This window comes from Thermobia domestica, chromosome 18, assembly GCF_964235325.1.
Source record: "Thermobia domestica chromosome 18, izTheDome1.hap1.1, whole genome shotgun sequence".
Taxonomy (NCBI): Eukaryota; Metazoa; Arthropoda; class Insecta; order Zygentoma; family Lepismatidae; genus Thermobia; species Thermobia domestica.
Genome location: NC_137471.1, coordinates 71004237 through 71020423, shown reverse-complemented (window position 1 = coordinate 71020423; position 16187 = coordinate 71004237). Strand labels below are relative to the sequence as shown.

At 37.8% G+C, this 16187-nt stretch overlaps 1 protein-coding gene across 2 annotated transcripts in view; it reads left to right on the top strand.

The window, feature by feature from the left end:
• Positions 1 to 16187, top strand: part of LOC145675580 (uncharacterized) — a 162465-nt gene that overhangs the window by 63826 nt on the left and 82452 nt on the right. The window lies entirely within an intron of this gene.

Here is a 16187-nt window from a genome sequence, read left to right as displayed (position 1 = left end):
ATGGGGTATGTGCCATTCACATTCCTCACATTCCAGTGAAGCATGTAAAAGTACCTTTCAAGTGTCAGAAATTCCTCGAAAGGCACGTACCTAGCGACACGTGCTATGCATATGAAATGTACATTTTTCAAGTACCAAGTACGTAAACGGTACATATGGAACTTAAATGGCACGTTCCTAGAATGTACCTGGTTGGGTGGGATTCCCTTTGCACAGCTTCCCAAAGTCCTTCCACATTTGTCACACGCCGTTTTCCCAAAGCCCACTTCAGCAATCCAAATCCACAATAGTCCATAGGACTTGCATCTGGAGATTTAACAGGTACCTCATTGAAAGGTATCAGCTGTATACTACCACTTGCCACCTCCATCTCCCTGTAGAATGCGAGGGACGATCGTGAGGTATGTGATGAGGCCTTGTCCAGATTGGTGTCATTTCCGTACATTGTTGGAATCTCATGCTCGTAGATCGGCCGCATGATCTGCTCCTGAAAATACTGCGAATTTATTTTGCAGTTCTTCGCCACTCTACGAATCTTCAGTTTACCGCGGTAACAGTAGCCAGTAACGACCATGAACCCTTTTGGGAAGGATTCTTTACATACACTGACCCACCTTCTGAAGTTCTTGGCGCCTTTCTCTCGGTACATGATGGCTCTCGGTTTACCACAGTCAGAAAGATAAATCCATTCTGCATCGAGCGTTACGACGTACATCCATCCACCTTTGTTTTGCCAGATGCCGTTCGTACAGCTTCCGGGCGTTACACTTTCGTTCCTTTTGGTGGGCATTCGTGAGAAGATGGCCGCGAGCTTTCATGACTTTTTCCAGCTTGAGTTGATGGTGTAACGTTCTTCTCACAGTCCCCAAAGACATGTCAAGACGATTAGCCATATACCTTTGTGTTGGCTGATTTTCTTGCTTTGCCATTTTGCGAAGTTTCCTCTGAATGGTGGAGGTAGCCTTGGTGCATTCCCACTTCCTAGGCAACTCTTTTGGTGATCCAAATAGTGGAGTTTCGTTGCCCTTGTACTTTTTAATAACATTTTTTATTCCACTTAAACTGATGTTTCAATCATTGTTCTTGCACTGTTTTCTAATGACAGAAACACTAAAGTGGGCGTCATAAAGAGCCGCAACTAGCCTTCCCAAAACCGGCTTAGGTTGAGCGGCATTTTGCTCACAGAGCGGAAATCCACACACTTGGAAACAAATGTAACACAACATTCACAACAGTGGTCCTGTTTTGTGCGTTATTGTCATCCACGCGGAAAAACAACTCCGTTCCCAGGAAGCCATTGCACAACAGTGCAGGACGCCACGAGCCAGGTCGGGTGAGTCCATTCTGCCCGGGAGGGGGAAGGAACAAAATCGGCCAAATGTAGGCTGAACAACCTCTGTATATATACACTATGTGATCAAAAGTATCCGGACACCCCCAAAAACATACGTCTTCACCCCCAAAAACATTATATTGTGCTGCCACCTACTGCCAGGTACTCATTATCAGTATCAGTAGACATCGTGAGAAAGCAGAATGGGGCGCTCCGGGGAACTCACGGACTTCGAACGTGGTCAGGTGATTGGGTGTCACTTTTGTCAGAAGTCTGTACGCGAGATTTCCACACTCCTAAACATCCCTAGGTCCACTGTGTCTTGTGTGATAGTTAAGTGGAAACGTGTAGGGACACATATAGCATAAAAGCGTACATGCCGACCTCGTCTGTTGACTGACAGAGACCGCCGACAGTTGAAGAGGGTCGTAAAGTGTAATAGGCAGACATCTATCAGACCATCACACAGGAATTCCAAACTGCATCAGGACCCACTCCAAGTACTATGACAGTTAGGCGTGAGGTGAGAAAACTTGGATTTCATGGTCGAGCGGCTGCTCATAAGCCACACATCACGCAGGTAAATGCCAAACGACGCCTCGCTTGGTGTAAGGAGCGTAAACATTGGACCAATAAACAGTGGAAAAACGTTGTGTGGAGTGACGAATCACGGTACACAATGTGGTGATCTGATGGCAGGCTGTGGGTATGGCGAATGCCCGGTGAACGTCATCTGTCATTGTGTGTAGTGCCAACAGTAAAATTAGGAGGTGGTGATGTTATGTTGTGGTCGTGTTTTCCTTGGGGAGGGCTTGCGCCCCTTGTTGTTTTTCGTGACACTCTCACAGCGCAGGCCTACATTGATGTTTTAAGCACCTTCTTGCTTCCCACTGTTGAAGAGCAATTTGGAGATGGCGATTGCATCTTTCAACACGATCGAGCACCTGTTCATACTGCACGGCCTGTGGCGGAGTGGTTACACAACCATAACATCCCTGTAATGGACTGGCTTGCAGAGAGTTTGACTTGAATCCTATAGAACACCTTTGGGATGTTTAGAAACGCCGACTTCGTGCCAGGCCTCACCGACCTACATCGATGCCTCTTCTCAATTCAGCGCTCTGTGAAGAATGGGCTGCCAATCCCCAAGAAACCTTCCAGCACCTGATTGAAAGTATGCCTGCGAGAGAGGAAGCTGTCATCAAGGCTAAGGGTGGGCCAACATCATATTGAATTCCAGCAGTACCGATGGAGGGCGCTACGAACTTGTAAGTCATTTTCAGTCAGGTGTCCGGATACTTTTGATCACATAGTGTGTATATATAATCAAAATGACCAATATCAAGGAGTGCTTTATTAATAGTAAAAAGTGACTGACTAACGAAACATATTACTATTTTTTTTAATTGAACCCAGCGAAGCGGTAATTGATGCTAGTAGATTAATAAGATCAAAGATAGAACCTATTCCACAGACGTTGAATCCATCAGAAAGCAATTACTCATTATGGCTTATTATTTTTGTTTTTGTTTTATGCCGCTAAAGGTTGAAACCAGAAACCATTAATTTGAAACACTTCCAGTTTTAACAGGGAGTTAGTAGAGAAGATGAAACCTATTCTTGGGATACTGAATCGATTGTAGAAAACCGCATCTCGATGTCTCTTACCGTTTATGCCTTACGCAAATCACTATTGAAACCGGAAGTAATATGAAATTTCAACCACTTCCGGTCTTGGCAGAGTGTTGCGGGTCGTGATGGTATGTTCTCTTGACACCCTGAATCGATTGCAGAAAACAGTTTGTCGATGTCTGGTATCACTTTTGTTCTATGATGATAAATGTTGGAACCAGAAATGGTTAATTTTAACCACATCTGAATTCTATAGTGGGGAGAAGATAGACCCTACTTTTGCGAAGCAGAATCGATTGCAAGGAAACTGTATTTCGATATCTCCTACTGATTTTGCTCTACGGAAATAAGTATTGAAACCGGAAGTACACAAATTTCAACCACTTCCGGTTTAGTAGAGTGTTGGAGTTTGTGGTGACATGTTCTCTTGACACCCAGAATTGATTACAGAAAACAGTTTGTCGATATCTGTTACCACGTTTGTTCTATGGCGATAGATGTTGAGTACGGGAATGGTTAATTTGAACCACTTCATGTTTGAGTAGAGGATTAATGGAGAACGCGAAGCATACTATTGGGAAGCTGAACCGATAGCAGAAAACCGTGTCTCGATATCTCGTACCGTTTCTGCTATAGGGAAATCAGTGTTGAAACCAGAAGTAATAGTAAATTTCAACAACATCCGGTTTTGGGATGATCACGGTACGGCGGTAAAGATTGAAACCGGACACGTCTAATTTGAATAATTTCTGGCTTTAATAGGGAGTTAGTGCAGAAGATGGAACCTATTCTTGGGGTACTAAATCGATTGTGGAAAACCGCATCTCGATATCTCTTACCAGTTTTGCTTTACGAAAATCAGTATTGAAACCGGAAGTAACGTGAAATTTAAACCACTTCTGGTTATGTTCAAGATATCATGATACGGTTACTGTTTTCGTTTCATAGCGATAAACGTTGAACTGGAAATGACTAATTGAATAACTTTGGTTAAAATAGAGATTTAAAGAAGAAGATGAAACCTATCCTTGGGATGGTGGATCGATTGTTAAAAAAACTTTATCGATATCTGTTTCCGTTTTTGCTCTGATATTTGTCGATGGACGGGCGAACAAACACGTTCAGTACGACTTCCGACGTTTATGCATAGGCGCTAGCATAGTTTGCAAGTCGAAAAATATTTATTATTATTATTATTATTATTTAAATTTCGGGTAGTTCAACTTCATATTTTTACAAGGGGGGAAATATTAATGCTTGTCCCCCAGGGAAAGTTCCAAGTTATGGCGCTGTTTGTGATGTTATATGTTGGTGCTCCCCTTTTGCGTAAACTATACAGAGAGAACAAGGATTTTTTCTATCTAACCTGGCGTAGAAAACTACAGGATATTATTTGGAGCAAGAATAGCGCTATAAATTTAAAAAGTTGAACCATGTTCTAAATCTGCGTGAAACCTGCTTTTTAATGTTGTGATCTGAAATGACTTTAATAGATAATATAATACATTTGCTGATAAAATGTGCAATATGGAATTAGATTTTAAAAGTATATAAATAATAAGAAATAATGGTTGTGGATGACTTAGATATATATGCCATCAAAAAAGCTCCTCCGATGTTGAGAAAAAATTATGTTTCAATTTCCTGTTATAGTCTGTGTGTATGAATGAAAACATATTAAATTTCTATAAATAGACAAAGTTTTTCTTGAATAGTTAGTCTATTTTGGTAAGAAAGATAGGTTTAATACTTTAAAGTTTAGTTAAAAGTGTTACATCTAATTGAAATATGTGTAGACTATTTTTTGTCTTACATGATGGAAAGTTTTAAAGTAATAGATGATTGGACATTCACACCAAGGCAGAAAAATATAATATTTGTGAAGTAAAGTCAGTCAACATTAAAGTTTTGAATACTGGTTAAAAATAGTCTGTCAGGCAAATGGTAATTTTACGGTTAAAATGATTGAGTGCATATAAAAGAAGATTGTCCAGGATATCATCTTCCATTGTAGAACCATTTCTACACAATACAGAAAACCTATATGTCTTTTCGTACAGATCAAGTTTAGTCACAGCACTCGAAGTAACTGGTGAAAAATTATCCTCGGAAAGATTTGCGATGGACGACATGACAATGCTTTACTTAACATATAAGAAGTTCAACAGGGCAACCGTAAATAATTGCTCAAAAAATTACATTTATATATATATATATATATATATATATATATATATATATATATATATATATATATATAGTCTCCGGATATAGTGCCATCAAATCTAAAGTGAAAAAATACAAACCAACCTGTACTAGGTGGCTCTTAAAACATGAGTCACTTTATCTAACCGAATCAGTGTAGAACGAAGCTGGTAGGCACGCGCGATAGCGTTGAGTGCGTCCGAAGGGAGCAGGTGCGTCTAATGAAAACATGTTGGTTTTCACAGATGTACAGTTCTATAACCCTTGTAATGGTTTCACACTGGTAACGCTACACTTGTAAAAATAAAATACAGCTTTTGTACCAGAGCAGAAATATTCCGCCGACTAATAATAGTATCTTTATACAGTCATCTTTTACATTCACTCAGATGTCTTAACCGTCTTAAACCACTTGTAATGAATTTGCACTAACAACCTTACTACACTTGTAAATATAAAATAAAGCTGTATTATTTACTATCTAATTGAGCCACCTGCAGAAATTTGTTCCTTTCACACATATCGTTCCATGTAGAGTATTGGATTTTAGTTACAAATTTTGCAAAATGTGTCCTAAACTTGACCAGTACCATTTTATTTTTACGAGGGTAATGTTATTTGTGTCAAACCATTACAAGGCCTATAGTAGGGTTAAAATAGTGAATACGAGTGTTATTCTGGTTTATATGGATACACATTCTGCTATTCATAATGGTCTTGGTGTCATCTTTGATTCGAAACTCTCGTTTTCTAACCACATCTCAACAGTTAAGAAACCAATGCGTATGCTGGGACTTCTTTACCGACGTGTCCCCGCAAAACGCGGAATACCCATCTATTCCATCTTGCACGCTTTATGTTGACAATTATACAGAGGTCTCTTTTACACAGAATACCGAACTATAATAATAATCTAACTAGTGAGGTGGACATTTTCTCGAGCTACCCGGTGTTTGAAAGAGCAATCAAACGCATGCTGGCCAAATAATATTACTTGTGCACTCTTTGTTGATATTATTGATGTTACTGTTGTTATTTATTTTTATTGCTTTTATCGTTTTTTGCTATTTTCCTGCTTGTTAATTACTTTCCTGTGTAAAATGGCACAATTATGCTGTATCAGGGAACTTGTTCAATAAATAAAATACCGTCTGTCTCCGAAGCGGCTACCCCATACGGACGCACCACTGTGCAGGCTTCACCTGTTGCGCTCCTGCGCTGATTCGGTTGGACAGTACTCTTGCTTTTAGTGGCCACCTAGCACAAGTTAGTTTTTTTTTATTTTTTGGCACAGTAGTTTTTATGGCATATATTTATACCTATAAGCGGCAGATCTCGTAAAGTGAATCTGCACCCATCAGTGCAACTCCTACCCTATGAAACAATTTCTAAAGCACTTCGAGTGAATTTCGTGATGAAATTTTTGTGTATAATAATAGGATAGCACTTATCGTAATAATTTCCAAGGCATATCAGCTTGCACTCATATTATCAATCTGTTAACATTTATTTTGGCATACGCCAGGATAATGAGAATCCAGAACGTCTTAAACCAATTATACATCATCATAGATTCCCATCAAATGTTGTATCAATTTTTTTATAGTAATTTCACCAAATAAGTTGGGTAAAACTTTCGCACGCACTATATACGATCAAATATAAATCCCTTGCTCATTTGTTTATATTTCTTTATTCAATTCTTTGCCTGTTTGGACGTGCATGTGCAGTTTTATGGTTGTGTATCTATAATCAATAAGAATAATGTAGAAATAAATGGAATGACAGGTTAGGTTAGGTTCCACTAATGGCTCCCCTTGATCGAAGGTACATGAATCTGCTTTCAGCGTTATATTCCCAATAAATTGTACCTCCTTACAAGTACTTCTGTTTCACTTCCCTCTTTACTAGTAATTGTTATTCACAAATACTTGTTATTTCTATGCTTTCTTTCTTGTTCACTATATAGGGACTACGTATGAATCCATATTGAATGAAGGTGGATTGGAAAGTTCGTGACCTGACCTACAAAATTAGAAAATATTTGGATAAGTTATGTTAATTATTTTTCCACTAATCCCTCTCGACCTAGGTACATTACGCCACCTCTCCGGTAAGGCTTCTCTACTACTTTTTAAAAACGATTCCTCGAAGCCTGCAAAATATCCCAGTACAGCACGTTTAACATCTCAATCCGAAAAAAAATCGCTGACTTCCCCCCTCCCCCCCCCAAAAAAACTTAGGTTTCTAAAGAAGTGAAAGTCCGAGGGGAACAGATTAGGCTAATAGGGCGAACGCGGCAAGAGTTCGAACCCACATGAATGAATTTCTGCCATGGATGCAAGGGCCGTGTGAACGTTCGCGTTGTCCTGGTGAAACAATCCCTTTCTTCGTAGCGTTCCTGGCTTTTTAATTATGATTTCCTCATGTAAACGTCACATCCCTTTTTAAAATAAGTCAATCAACCTAGCATCCCCCAAAATTAATGTCATAACCTTGTTTGCCAACACAACTTGTTTAGCTTTCTTTGGGACAGGAGATCCAGGTCGTTTCCATTGCTTCGATTGTTGTTTTGATTCCGGTGTATGATGGTGTACCCATGTCTTGTCCATTGTCACAAATCCGCCAATAAACTCCTGCGGATCACTTTCAAACAGTTCCAAACAATCACGGGAAAGGTGGAGTCGATTGCGTTTGTGTTCAACTGAAAGCAACTTTGGTACCCGTCTCGCGGACACTTTAGAAAACCCTAATTCGTTTACGATAATGTTTTGTGCTTGCTCGTAGGAAATACCTACAGTCTCAGCTATCTCTCGGATTTTGACACTGTGGTCATTCAAAATCAGGTCACAGCCATCTCCAGCGTGGCCAAGTTTCTAATAATCAAAATGAATAAATTTCTCTGAAATATGAACGTTATTTTTGAGGAGTAAAACACAAAATAGTTCGCATTTCTTTAGAATCTTTATTGTTAGTGGCGTATTTAAGGGGGATTCCGGGCTTAAGCAGCTCCAAAATTTTATTTACTATTATATTTTAAAGTAAATGAAATGTCTTGCAGAATTTTCACATTTCCAGGAATAAAGTTATCAAAGCCCCCTCCCCCCTCGAAACAAAATCCTAAATATGTCACTGTTGATTGGTAATAATTTTTCAAGGCGCATGTAAGGTTGGCTATCTTGAACTTGTGTTGCTTGGACACCAACAGCTGTCTTCTGTGATGAAACATCATGAAACGTCAAACTAAAACAGCACTTTATGAATTTCAAAATTATGTCTTAAGTCATAGTTAAAATCATATATGGTTATAGACATAGTATGAGATATCTATAGCTACAAATGGGTAATATCTAACTCTCCGACTAATTATTACGCCACTCTCGTAGCCTCATATCTATACCATCGCCCTTTTCATAAAACTAGTTCATCCCTGAACACGTGTATTGAAGCAAAAACTGGTAGATCAACGTGTGAGTCATTTAAAACGTTATTTTCATCAGTTTCTTTTTTAAATTCTTCTATAAAAAGAGTGATTGTAACCTGCCATTTTTATATCGTCATATGTTGCTTTGAAGCTCCAAACCTGAAATTTGATACCAGGGAGCTTTTTGTTTTAGAAAATGCATATCTACCATTCACTTACATTCAATATTCATGGGATGAAAATATTGACTATTCAAATATCAGGAAATTACGTTCGTTTAGAAACGCAGTTGACACATTAAATTACATCGATTTCCATTTGTTTATGACTAAATAACGATTGTAATGTATTGGGTAAGTCTGGTCTTTGGTTTATTGAAGATTTAATTTGATCTGGTTTTGAGTTTAGCGTTCCTTTCATAAGCAAGGCTATATGAGATATAGACCTACAGTTTAACGTGGGATCCGAACTACATGAGCTCTTACCAGGAATTGAACCCGGGTCTCCCACGTGGGTTTAATTTTGAGACGATAAACTGAAGTTTTCATGAATTTAACTTGAGACGTTTTTATATTACTATTTCATCAATTCTATTGATGACTTCATTTAAGTTTAGCATCCCTTTGAACAGAGACGAGGACCTACAGCTTAACGTGGGGTCCGAGCCACATGAACTTCGCCGGGAATCGAACTCAGGTCTCCCGGGGCGAAGGCACGTGTGGTATCCATATACTCACGAGGGAGTTCAACTCTATTGATGAATATTATTATCAGTATTATCTTTAAAATAAATGCAATTTCTAGTTCGGCGTTCCACGATTATGCCCTTCAGGCTGGTTAATGAAAGTTATAGCAGGGCCAACAAGAGATGGTCTCTGAAGTTTGTTACCATATGCGCAGGGAAAATGCAACCTCTAGTTTGGTTCTAATGTTACCAACCACGGACACACTGTTTTACACCATTAATTAAATTGTCATTATAGATGCATCGAAAAAAGGCTTGACACATAAGTAGTGGCAACGTCACTGCGAGCTGTCAGAGACCCTTCTCTTGCAGGCTCATCTATAATGGAGGTGAACTGGTGAAATGGGAAGGTAGAAGAAAACAGGAAAAATTTTTAAAAAGCTCACGGACACGATGTTGTCCTCAAACACATTGACTTAGGATCGAACCGGGGACCCTCGCACCAGATGTGAAAACTCTACCGCTGATCCATCATGTCCGCCGTGAATTATCTTTTTGCTGTGTAAATCTACATTTTTATTTGAAAATAAATATTTTTAGTTTAGATTAATAGTTTGATGTACTGGTAAGTGCTAACTTAAAAAAAAAGAACACCATTTGTAGTGTATTCTATGGCAATTTAATTCTCTAATTCATATTTGAAATAATAGCATATTTACGTCTCATAATAATTAATTTTAACTCTTATATACTGAGGGTTTAATTTAATTTAAGATATCGAAATTCATATCTCAAGAAATGTGTATGACAACTAATAAATGCTCCAAATAAAGAAGAATAGTATTATTTCAGATTGACACCATTCCTGCCTCCGCAAAGGAGCCGGGAATAACTGAGAGATTTCGAATAGGAATGCTTTTTTTTTTTTTTTTTTTTAATGCATATTATAATTCTACAGAAATAAATAAAATAAAAAAGAACTTTTGTCTTATTTTTTTAAATCGTAGATTGCGTTAAAGTTGGTGAAGATTAAGTAAATTTCATTTTCTCCAACTATACTCCCATATTTTATTTAATAATGATTCTATGCTGGAAAACATATGTCTCTTAACATGTTTCTTTCGAATTATTATATGTGATGTTGCAGTCAGTGAAAAGTAGATTTTCTACAAAATGAAATTAAATTTCTCACTATTTTTCACTAAGCAGGAAACATCTTTGTCCTGCAGCTGAAAAAAAAAATGCGATCCTAGTAGAGGTTTCGCATGTTCAACATGTTCCAAATCTCTTTTGTTTCAGGGTTAGAAATCTGTTCACCACACCGTCTAGGTCCAGTTTGCGACACCTTTCATTTTCAATACCTAGCAACCTAGGAGCTAACAATACGCATTTGCAAAATGTAGCAATATTTACCTAGTGAACCTACACTTAGTATTCCTTAAAAATGTTTTTATTAGTTTCAACTTTAAAAAAGAATTCTCTGCAATTGCTGATGTTACCGATAAGTTAAATACAGCGGAAGGGAAGTACGTATGATAGGCAGACTATAAGCAGGTGATTTTTAAGAATAGAAATCATGCAAGATCTCTCACTGATACAAATTCTTTTAATTGCTGCACTGACAAGTGTTCTAAAGCAGAGTAGTTGCTAGAACAGGTCATTCCTCTAGCCTATAATGTCAGCAATATGAAAAATATTTGATATGTTACTTCAGATGGGTCTGGCATCCTCTGCTAGGGACTTTAACCCATTTGCAACCGTTGTTCCAAAATTGGAACACTTTTTACTGTGTTTTTGTTTATCATATTTCGTAAATAAAAGTAACAATTGTTGTATGGATCTTTTCATTTGGTACCAATGGTTTAGCAGATGACATGTCTGTCTTGAATTGGCGCGAACGATGTGTACTCTCAACATTAGTTGCGTTGCGTAAGAATAAATTATGGCGTTTCAAATGAGGTAAGAATCTTTTGTACATTTATGAATTTTCTAAGTATATAATACCATTTGAGTAGGATATTTATTAAGATTTTAATGCATGTGAAATGCAACAGTTGATTATGATTGTCAATAATAAAAACGGGTTATAATTTGGAATGTTCCAATATTGGGACAGTGGTCTCGAACGGGTACACGAAGTTAGCATTTTGTTTGTTCCAATATTGGAACAACGGGCGTAAACGTACCTATAAAGCTATAGAATATGGTAATTTTATTGGATGAATTAGTAATTCTTTCGTACATTTTATAAGCTTATTTTTATTTTATGCTGTTTGTGCCGCTTTTGAGCTATTGGTCTCATGGAGGAGGGGGAATTTATACACAAAAAATGATCTAATTATTACACCCATGCGGTACGCTTTTCAGTTGATTTGAGTTGAGTTGATCGTGAATTTGACGTCCCTTTGAGGAGCGAGGCTACATGAGACGGGACCTACTGATTAACATGGATTCGGAACCACATGAACTCCCGCCGGGGATCGAACCCGGTTTCCCATGCCACAGGCGCGTACGCTAACTGCTTAGCCATTAGGGTGGTTCGAAAAAAATCATTTTTCTATTTCCGGAACGTTATAGTGCACAAAAGTTGCCATTGGTATAGACAAGAAACCCCCCCCTCAAAAAAAAAAACTTTTATAATGTATCTTCTGGTCCCGCATCGCCGTTGAAATTTGAAAAAAATCCTTCAAAAACAATTAATTTTCATTTTTTTTAAAGGGCTGAGTAATATAGAATGATGACCCTATATAGCCTAAAGGTTTCTTCAAGTATGTAAGAACAGCTCTAAAATAAATAAACTATATTTATGTAGTAGTATCTTCTGGTCGCCCATCGCTGTCAAAAATTTGCGAATTTAGCAAAATTTGACAGTTTAACATCTTTATTTTCTTAAAACGGATAAGAGAAGGATGCTACTCACCACGTAAAGATGGTTGCACTTGGTGTTCCACTACACAACTAGCCATCCAATGATTAGGGTGTATTATTTACAATTGTATTTACAAATTTATAATTTCAAATAATTCGTCCCCTACAAATTTCCATTTTCCCCTTTGTTTTTGTCCATTACTAAAGATTTTAAACTCTGATTTATGCGGGGCAGCGGTGGCACAGTGGTAGAACGTTGATCTCTTGGGCATGGTTTTCTTGGTTCGATCCCAGCTCGCGCCAAGTGTTTTGTGGTGGACAAGCACCGTGTGTGTGGGTTTTCTCGAGATTCTCCCACTTTCTTCATTCCACCATTTCATTCATTTCTCATCACCGTCTCCTTTTGCCTAGCCGGCATAACCGTGGGACGTAAAACTTAAAAGATTCCATTTTTCTTCTTTTTTTTTTTTTTTATTTGTGCGAAAATGTAGGCATGGATGATCCTGGCAATAGTGCAGCCGTGATGAAGACATCTCTAGCACTGGCAGGGGCTGATCCAGGACTAACTTCTGGGGGGGGGGTTGTCATACTGCTACTTTTAAGGGCTCCAAACTTTGGGATGGGTTTTATTTATATATATAAAATAAGAAAGTTTCCTCTTCTGGGGGGCAATCGCCCCCCCCCCCCCGGATCCGCCCCTGAGCACTGGGTCCACACACTATACCGAAAGCTTCCGTCACAAGCTTAACGCATCTTCCGACAGCATGAGTATGATATGGGAACATCTAGAAATTCATAACTAGCTTTGTCTGCTTATAAACTACCTTATTTCGTCATTATCAATGGTCATAACAAAGGAGGAGAAGTAAGATTACAAGTATCCCATTGTATTATTTCGGATTAATCTGTAGCTACAAAGTTCATGTTTGGTGGTAAAAATATCGAATAGGATCACTTTCAGAAACTGCTTGCCTTGCCTTCAAAAGTCGTCTATTCCTAAGCTCTCGAATATGGTTTCTGTCATCAATTACCGTGGCCAAAAGCAAATTTCCGGGATGATCACAGTAAGCATTCCGTTCTATAACAGGTCTACAAATTATTTCAGCTCTTCTGGCAAAATACCGCGTTTTCTGAATGGTCTCGTAAACATGTCGAGGACTTTCGGTCAAATTGTTGCTCAACTTAATGGCAAACCACATAGGCATATGACAATTTGCCTCATTATCTGAAGGACTTCCCACACTAATGTATATCCGCAGAACTCTAAAAGCTTTAGCGAGTTATCTTGAATGTAACAAAGGGCCAGAGTCACGAACTGAAAAGTCTTCAGAGCAGTGCCCTAACTGAATGACTTTTGATATATCCAGTAAACACAGTTGGTCTTTGCTGAGTATCTGCCTGTCTACTTCAGGAATCACACAATTAATAGGTTCAAATTAAATACCTGGTAGAGTGTGTGGACACAATGCTAGAGACTGCTTCATCAGAGCTACACTATTGTCAAGATCATCTATGCCTACATTTTCGCATAAATCAGAAAAAATGAAATCCTTAAGTTTTACGTCCCACGGTTATGCTGGTTAGGCTAAAGGAGACGGTGATAATGAGACATGAATGAAATGGTGGAATAAAGAAAGTGGGAGAATCCCGAGAAAACCCACGCATACAGTGCTTGTCAACCACAAAACTCACATTGCGCAATCTGGGATCAAACGAAGAAAACCATGCACAAGAGGTTAACGCTCTACTACTGTGCCACCGCTGCCCCCGCATAAATCAGAGTTTAAAGTCATTAGTAATGGATAAAAAATAAAGGGGAAAATGGAAATTTGTGGGGGACGAATTATGTGAAATTATAAATTTGTAAATAGAATTGTAAATAATACACCCTAATCATTGGATGGCTAGTTATGTAGTGGAACACCAAGTGTAGCCACCCCTACGTGGTGAGTAGCGTCCTACTCTTACTTGTTTTAAGAAAATTTAGAAATGTTAAACTGTCAAATTTTGCTAAATTCGCAAATTTTTGACAGCGATGCGCAGCCAGAAGATACTATATAAAAATAGTTTATTTATTTTCAAGTTGTTTTTACATACTTGAAGAAATCTTTAGGCTATATAGGGTCATCTTTCTATATTATTCAGTCCTTTTAAAAAGTATTGATAATTAATTGTTTTTAAAGGATTTTTCAAATTTCAACGGCGATGCGGGACCGGAAGATATATAAATAAAAACTTTGGGGGGGGGGGTTCTTGTCTATTCCAATGACAACTTTTGCGCACTATGGTGTTCCGAAAATAGAAAAATGTTTTGTTTTTTTCGAACCACCCTATTAACCATGAAGAAGCTCTTCTTTTTCAGTTGAACGATAACAAGCAAATAGAGTTGAAGGTGTCTTGATTGCTCACCTTCCATTGTATATATATATATAAGTTGTTGTTAGGTATGCCTGATTACATTTTGTAACATTTATTATTGATTTCATTTTACTGCAGAGAGAGAAAAACAGTATAATTTCGAACATATATAAAGACATATTATATAGCTAATTCGTTTTATGTGCTGTAGGAGACTCATTAGCAGTCTACATAATTTTACAGGCCCTGGCCGCCTTCCTTCCACTTCCTTCCCGAATGTTACCATTATGTTGATCGCTCCACTGTAAAATAGACTCTGAGGTGTATCTGGTAGCTTGTAAATAAATAAATATTTTATGTTATTTTATATTTTAAATGTGTATTTCACAACTCCATGTTGATTTTATTTATTTCTAGAAATAGTGTTGTATTTCAGTTTGAGTGCGAGCGGTCTCGGGCTCGATTCCCGGTGCGGGCTCTCGGTCGAAAAAGTGTAAGAAGCTTTTTTCGGGCTATCCATCCTGAATGAGGATTTCCTGGGTTTTCCTCGTTCACACCAGGCAAATGCCGGGGTGGTACCTAACATATATAGTCCAGTAAAGATAGGATTGAGAAAGGAACAAATTAGTAACAAGCTGAAAATTGGTATGGAACTAGGGAGATGTGTCAGGAATAACATACTAAAAGTCCCCTAAAATCCCACTGTAGCTTTTCCCGCAATTTTGAAAAAATGTCCGCCATATTTAGACGCCGACAAGGAATTTATGGAAATCGTCACCCTTTATGTTTATTCCTCTAGCCACCGTTCTAATTATCACAAAGCCATGAATCATATATGGTTGGAAAGCTTGAAAGACAGAAAATCTAAGTAAATAACATATATGCCCATCGTGCTAAATTTCTAGAAGAAGAGGAAGAAGAAAACAGCTTTTTTTATTTTTAAAAAGATATATTTTCAGAAATCATGAGAAGTTTGCAACACTGACAGTTATTGCACACCAACGAAACACCACCAACAGATGCCCTTGATATTTATCTCAATCATAGCCAACAATGACACAAATCGGTGCAATACAAACCGAGAAAAAAATATAACTTATGTTACTTTCTGACCTCTTTGTACAAAAGTGCATAAGGTGACATACACTTTCACGGTTCTAGTCACCTTCTTTTATCACATAGGACCAAGAGTTATATATCATTGGAAATCTTAAGAAACGTAAATTCGAACGAGGTAACACTTATACTAATCAAGCCCAATTTGTGGAAGAAGCGCAAAACTGAAAATTTCGGGACAAAACGTGATTTTCGCAATAAATTCTTTAAAACTTGCAACACTGACAATTATCGTATGTTAACAAAACTCAGTTACCGTTTTCACTATCATCATTATTAATTTACTGTTAAAATGGCCAACGTTTTTCCCAATGGAGTAAGCTTTTATGATACATAGTTTTACATCACTTAAATATAGCACAAAAATCATTTATTGACAGCATTAGAAAGTAGCAGAAATGGGTAGTCTCCTATTCATAGGAAAATCGTAATTCACAAACTAAAAATAACTCTCAACTACAATAGTCATTTGAATTTATTTTTTTAAAAAATGTCTTGTTTATAACAAGAATACAATTTTCCTCCTAGTATTCTTCAAATCAACTTAATATTTACATTACACGTTA